Source organism: Budorcas taxicolor, chromosome 8, assembly GCF_023091745.1.
Source record: "Budorcas taxicolor isolate Tak-1 chromosome 8, Takin1.1, whole genome shotgun sequence".
Classification (NCBI taxonomy): Eukaryota; Metazoa; Chordata; class Mammalia; order Artiodactyla; family Bovidae; genus Budorcas; species Budorcas taxicolor.
Window position 1 is genome coordinate 24916388 of NC_068917.1, and position 7070 is coordinate 24923457.

The following is a 7070-nucleotide window of genomic DNA, read 5'->3' on the forward strand; positions in this document are numbered from 1 at the left end:
AAGAAGTACAGGGTTGAAAACCCTGAATTGTAACTGAGAAACTGCGGGAGGCTCAACATGGATAAGGATAAGAGTTAAAAACACCAGAAGGGCCCAGCACTTTTGTGAGTTCAGCTGCCAGGAGCTCCACCAGGATCTCAACAGTGACTATCAGGGGAAAATCCCCTAATGCTGCCAGCAGCAGGAGGAGGAAGTAACCATATTGAAATACATCAGAGCATTCATTCTATTCTTCACAAGGTTTGAACAGCAAGAGAAATTGTTTTAGCAGAACCTAAACTATTGGGGTAACATCAGAGTGTAACCTGATATGAGACCTGATAAAAGAATATCAGCCTAGGATAAGAGAAATATGCACTCCAGCATCATTTAGCCATTCTGTCTCACCTAAGCAGGGCAGGGAGGAAAAGCACCTGTGAAGATCACAACACAAAGACAGAGACCTAATTTTATAGGACTATAAAACCTTTCCACACTTCCCGCACATTACCACCAAATTACCAAAGGCCTATTTACTATAATTCCTTCTTTCTAATGCATTATGTCTGACTTTAAAAAACAACACAAAATGACAAAGCATACTAAAAAGCAAAAACACAGTTTGAAGAAACAGAGCAAGCATCAGAATCAGATGCACATATGGCAGGAACATTGGGATTATCAGACTAGGAATGGAAATCTTAATTTAAGTTAGCTATAATTAACTATAATTAATATGCTAAGTAAGTAGACAGCATGCAAGAACAGATAGGAAATAAAAGGAGAGAAATGGAAATTGAAAGAGTAAGAAAGAAATGCAAGAGGTCAAAACCACTGTAACAGAAATGAAGAATGTCTCTGATAGGTTTATTAGTAGACTGGACATGACTGAGGAAAGACTCTCTGAGTTTGAAATAGGTCAATAGAAACTATAAATCAAAGAGGGTAAAAAAGACCCCAAAAAAGGAACTGAATATCCAAAACTGTGGAAAAACAACTAAGTGTGTAACATGTGTAAGGGGAATGTCAGAAAAAAAAAAGAGAGAGAGAGAGAAAGAAGAGAAGAAATATTTGAAGCAGTTATGACTGAGAATTCCCCTAAATTAACATCAGAGACTAAACCACAGATCCCAGAAGCTTAGAAAATCAAGAAGGACAAAAGCCAAAACAGCAAAAACAACATCAAAAATCTCCCCCAAAAGCAAAAACAAAAACAATCCTACACTTACACATCATATTCAAACTGCAGAAAATCAAAGATAAAGAAGGTGGGAGGGGGGTTCAGGATTGGGAACTCATGTACACCCATGGCAGATTCATGTTGATGTATGGCAAAACCAATACAGTATTGTAAAGTAAAATAAAGTAAAATTTTAAAAAATGAAAAAAAGAAAGAAAACATCTTGAAAAAAGTCAAAGGAAAAAGACACCTTACATACAGAAGGGCAAAGATAAGGATTATACCCAAATTCTCAGAAAGCATGCAAGCAAGCAGGAAGAAAGTAGAGTGAAATATTTACAGTGTTGAAATTAAAACAAAAAACGTAGAACTCTTTATCTTTCAAAATTATCTCTCAAAAGAGTAAGAGAACTAACAACTTTCTCAAATAAATATTGAGGGGATATTTATAATTTTTTATATTTAATTGATTTAACAGGTAATAATTTGTTCAAACGCTGGACTGGAAGAAACACAAGCTGGAATCAAGATTGCCGGGAGAAATATCAATAACCTCAGATATGCTGATGACACCACCCTTATGGCAGAAAGTGTAGAGGAACTAAAAAGCCTCTTGATGAAAGTGAAAGAGGAGAGTGAAAAAGTTGGCTTAAAGCTCAACATTCAGAAAACAAAGATCATGGCATCCAAGTCCCATCACTTCATGGGAAAGAGATGGGGAAACAGTTGCAACAGTGTCAGACTTTATTTTGGGGGCTCCAAAATCACTGCAGATGGTGATTGCAGCCATGAAATTAAAAGACGCTTACTCCTTGGAAGAAAAGTTATGACCAACCTAGATAGCATATTCAAAAGCAGAGACATTTCTTTGCTGACTAAGGTCCGTCTAGTCAAGGCTATGGTTTTTCCTGTGGTCATGTATGGATGTGAAAGTTGGACTGTGAAGAAGGCTGAGCGCCAAAGAATTGATGCTTTTGAACTGTGGTGTTGGAGAGGACTCTTGAGAGTCCCTTGGACTGCAACGAGATCCAACCAGTCCATTCTGAATGAGATCAGCCCTGGGATTTCTTTGGAAGGAATGATGCTAAAGCTGAAAGTCCAGTACTCTGGCCACCTCATGTGAAGAGTTGACTCATTGGAAAAGACTCTGATGCTGGGAGGGATTGGGGGCAGGAGGAGAAGGGGACAACCGAGGATGAGATGGCTGGATGGCATCACTGACTCGATGGACGTGAGTCTGAATGAACTCCGGGAGTTGGTAATGGACAGGGAGGCCTGGCGTGCTGCGATTCATGGTGTCGCAAAGAGTCGGACACAACTGAGTGACTGAACTGAACTGAACTGAATTTGTTCAAAATAATAATAGCAGCAATGTATCTGACTATTGGAGCCTATATATAAGCAAAATGAATGACAGCAATGATTCAAGGTTAATAAGAAGGAGGAATTAGGAATATTGTGTTATTAGAAGGTATCTGAAATACCCTGAAGTGGTATACTGTTACTTGAAAGTGACTTGGATTAACTATAAATGTATATTGCAAACTATGGAAACCATCTTTTAAAGTTCTTTAAAAAGTTAAATGACTATGCTTAGGAAGGAAAGAAAATGGCATCATAAAATTTTTATTTAAAATCACAAAAGGCCAAAACTAGCACAAGATAAAACAGGAACAAAAAACAAGAGTCATACATAGAAAACATTACCAAATATGGCAGATATTAATCCAACTATATCAGGAAATCACTTTAAATGTCAATGGTCTAAATACACCCCACAAAAAGACAGTTTATTATATTGGATCAAAACACAAGAGCCAATCATATATTTTCTACAAGAAGTCCACCTTAGGGACTTCCCTGGTAGTACAGTGGTTAAGACTCTATGTTTCCACTGCAGGGGGCATGGGTTCAAATCCTGGTCAGGGAACTAAGATTCCATATGCTCTATGGTGTGACCAAAAATTAATTAATTTAAAAAAAGAAATCCACTTTAAATATAAAGACAAATATAGATAAAGAGTCAGAGAAGGCAATGGCACCTCACTCCAGTACTCTTGCCTGGAAAATCCCATGGAAGGAGGAGCCTGGAAGGCTGCAGTCCATGGGGTCGCTGAGGGTCGGACATGACTGAGTGACTTCACTTTGACTTTTCACTTTCATGCATTGGAGAAGGAAATGGCAACCCACTCCAGTGTTCTTGCCTGGAGAATTCCAGGGACGGGGAGCCTGGTGGGCTGCCGTCTATGCGGTCGCACAGAGTCGGACACGACTGAAGTGACTTCACAACAGCATAGATAAAGAGTAAAAAGATAAAGAATGATACACTGTGCTAACACCAATAAAAGAAAGCTGGAATAGCTATAAAAATAAACATAGTCATCCCTTGGTATCTGCAAGGGATCACTTCCAGGATCCCTTGCAGAGACCAAAACCCACAAATGCTCAAGTCCCTTATATGAAAGGATGTAGTACAATGAATACAGTTGGCCCTCTTTATCCACCTGTCTTCCATCTGCGGAATCAATCAACTCCAGATCGATCCCTGGTTGGTTTAATTCCTAGATTCACATATGTGAAACCCAGGGATATGGAGAGCCAACCATACATTCATTTTGAATGTTTCTTCAATGCCAATATAATTGTTTTTGATACTTTAAAAGACTACTAAAACTTCTGCTTCCCTCCTTGATTGAATAACAAGGACTGGTTTACCCTACCGCTTGACACAAAACAAAGATAAAGGAAACATTGGTTTTCAGACAATGGGCAAAAGAAAGAACACCCAGAAAGTCAATAAAATAACTGGGAGAATGAATGTTTATGAGAACAATGAAAAGCTATTTGAAAAAGGAGGACACAGTCAAAAGCCAAGATATCTTCATTGATTTTAGCAAAAAAAAAAAAAGAAAAAATGGGGTGGGGGGAAGATTCTTGAAAAATTAAGGATGAATTACCTACTTTTCACTCCTAGTATTACCCTGCCCATAAATTCTACTATCATTAGGTTGAAGAAAAGGAAGAGAGAATTAACCATTTGTTGGAAGGTTGTGGAAGCATCATGTAAAGATATTGATAGATTAGGATCTTAGCAACGTGGTGACATCACATCTTGAATGCACCAAGTTTCTATCAGAAATCCAGAAGCAGCTAAACAATTCTGATTCTGTAGTCACATAATTCCACATAGTAATAGAAAAATATGTTCTCATTTACAGGCTATCTTCCTGTAATTGGGAGAAACTTTCAGTTCTTTCAAAGTTCTTCTCTATTTAATTTTTAAATTATCTGTGCCTTGAAACACAGGTCTTAATATACAGTATGTGCTCACTGAATGTCCATTGAGTACATGAATAAATATGTGAGTAAATTAGTATTAAAAATATTAACTATGGTGCTCTATTGCTTGAGCGCACTCTATGGTGTTTTATTGCTTGAAGTCTTATAGACATGTTGCTGTTGTTCAGGCACTATGTCCAACTTTTTTATAATTTTATTTTTAATTTTTTAGCTTTTGAAGATGGAATTAAATATATTTATTTTCATTTTTATGGATACAGATTTTAAGACTATAAATAATTCCTTATAGATTCAGATATGTAGTGATTTATTTTTTAATTAATTAATTTATTTTAATTGGAGGCTAATTACTTTACAATATTGTAGTGGTTTTTGCCATACATTGATGCAAATTAGCCATGGGTGTATGTGTGTCTCCCATCCTGAACAAACCTCCCACCTTCCTCCCCATCCCATCCCTCAGGGTTTTCCCAGTGCACCAGCTTTGAGTGCCCTGTTTCATGCATCGAACTTGGACTGGTCATCGTTTCACATATGGTAGTATACAGATTTCAAAGCTGTTCTCTCAAATAAATCATCCCACCCTCATCTTCTCCCACAGAGCCCAAAAGTCTGCTCTTTATATCTGTGTCTCTTTTGCTGTCTCACATATAGGGTCATGGTTACCATCTCTCTAAACTTCATACATATGTGTTACTGTACTGTATTGGTGTTTTTCTTTCTGACTTACTTCACTCTATATAATAGGTTTCAGTTTCATCCACCTCATTAGAACTGATCCAAATGTGTTCTTTTTAATAGCTGAGTAAACAATTTGGAATTATAGAGGTAAGGGGAGGATCATTTCTATCTGAACCCTAGGAAAAGAATTATGTATTACTTTGCTAGCTCTGCTATGACAAACTACCACAGAAGTAAAATGAAGTGAAAGTCGTTCAGTCAAGTCCAACTCTTTGCGACCCATGGACAGTAGCCAACCAGGCTCCTCCATCAATGGGATTTTCAAATTACCAGAGAAGGGGTGTCTTAAGTAACAGGAAGTTATTTCCCCATCGTCTGGAAACAGGAGTTCCAAGATCAAGATCTTGTCACTGAAGCACACCAGCTGTGAAGCACCATGCCGAAGTGTGGCCGGGAGAAGCTACCCACGCCTGAGGTCAGGGGCGGCAGCCAGGGGGAACTACCCCATGCCCCAGGACAGGGGCGGTGGCTGAGAGGAGCTACCCCACGTCCAAGGTCAGTAGGGGCAGCTGTGAGAATATACTCCTCATCCAAGGTAAGGAGCAGCGGTTGCACTTTGCTGGAGCAGCTGTGAAGAGATAACCCACATCCAAGGTAAAAGAAACGCAAGTAAGACAGTAGGTGTTGCAAGAGGCATCAGAGGGCAGACATACAAACCATAATCACAGAAAACCAGTCAATCTAATCACGTGGACCACAGCCTTGTCTAACTCAATGAAACTAAGCAATGCCATGTGGGGCCACCTAAGACAGCGGGTCAAGGTGGAGAGGTCTGACAGAATGTGGTCCACTGGAGAAGGGAAGGGCAAACCACTTCAGTATTCTTGCCTTGAGAACATCATGAACAGTATGAAAAGGCAAAATGATAGGATACTGAAAGAGGAACTCCCCTAGTTGGTAGGTGCCGAAATTGTTACTGGAGATCAGTGGAGAAATAATTCCAGAAAGAATGAAGGGATGGAACTAAAGAAAAAACAATACCCAGTTGTGGCTGTGACTGGTGATAGAAGCAAGGTACGATGCTGTAAAGAGCAATATTGCATAGGAACCTGGAAAGTTAGGTCCATGAATCAAGGCAAATTGGAAGTAGTCAAACAGGAGATGGCAAGAGTGAATGTCGACATTCTAGGAATCAGTGAACTAAAATGGACTGGAATGGGTGAATTTAACTCAGATGACCATTATATCTACTACTGTGTGCAGGAATCCCTTAGAAGAAATGGAGTAGCCATCATGGTCAACAAAAGAGTCCAAAATGCACTACTTGGATGTAATCTCAAAAATGACAGAATGATTTCTGTTCGTTTCCAAGGCAAACCATTCAATATCACAGTAATCCAAGTCTATGGCCGCAGTAACGCTGAAGAAGCTGAAGTTGAATGGTTCTATGAAGACCTACAAGACCTTTTAGAACTAACACCCCAAAAAGATGTGCTTTTCATTATAGGGGACTGGAATGCAAAAGTAGGAAGTCAAGAAACACCTGGGGTAACCGGCAAATTTGGCCTTGGAATACAGAATGAAGCAGGACAAAGGCTAGTAGAGATTTGCCAAGAGAACACACTGGTCATAGCAAATACCCTCTTCCAACAACTCAAGAGAAGACTCTACACATGGACATCACCAGATGGTCAACGCCAAAATCAGATTGATTATATTCTTTGCAGCCAAAGACAGAGAAGCTCTATACAGCCAGTAAAAACAAGACTGGGAGCTGACGGTGGCTCAATCTTGAACTCCTTATTGTCAAATTCAGACTTACATTGAAGAAAGTGGGGAAGATCACTAGAACCATTCAGTTCAGTTCAGTTCAGTTCAGTTGCTCAGTCGTGTCCGACTCTTTGCGACCCCATGGATCGCAGCATGCCAG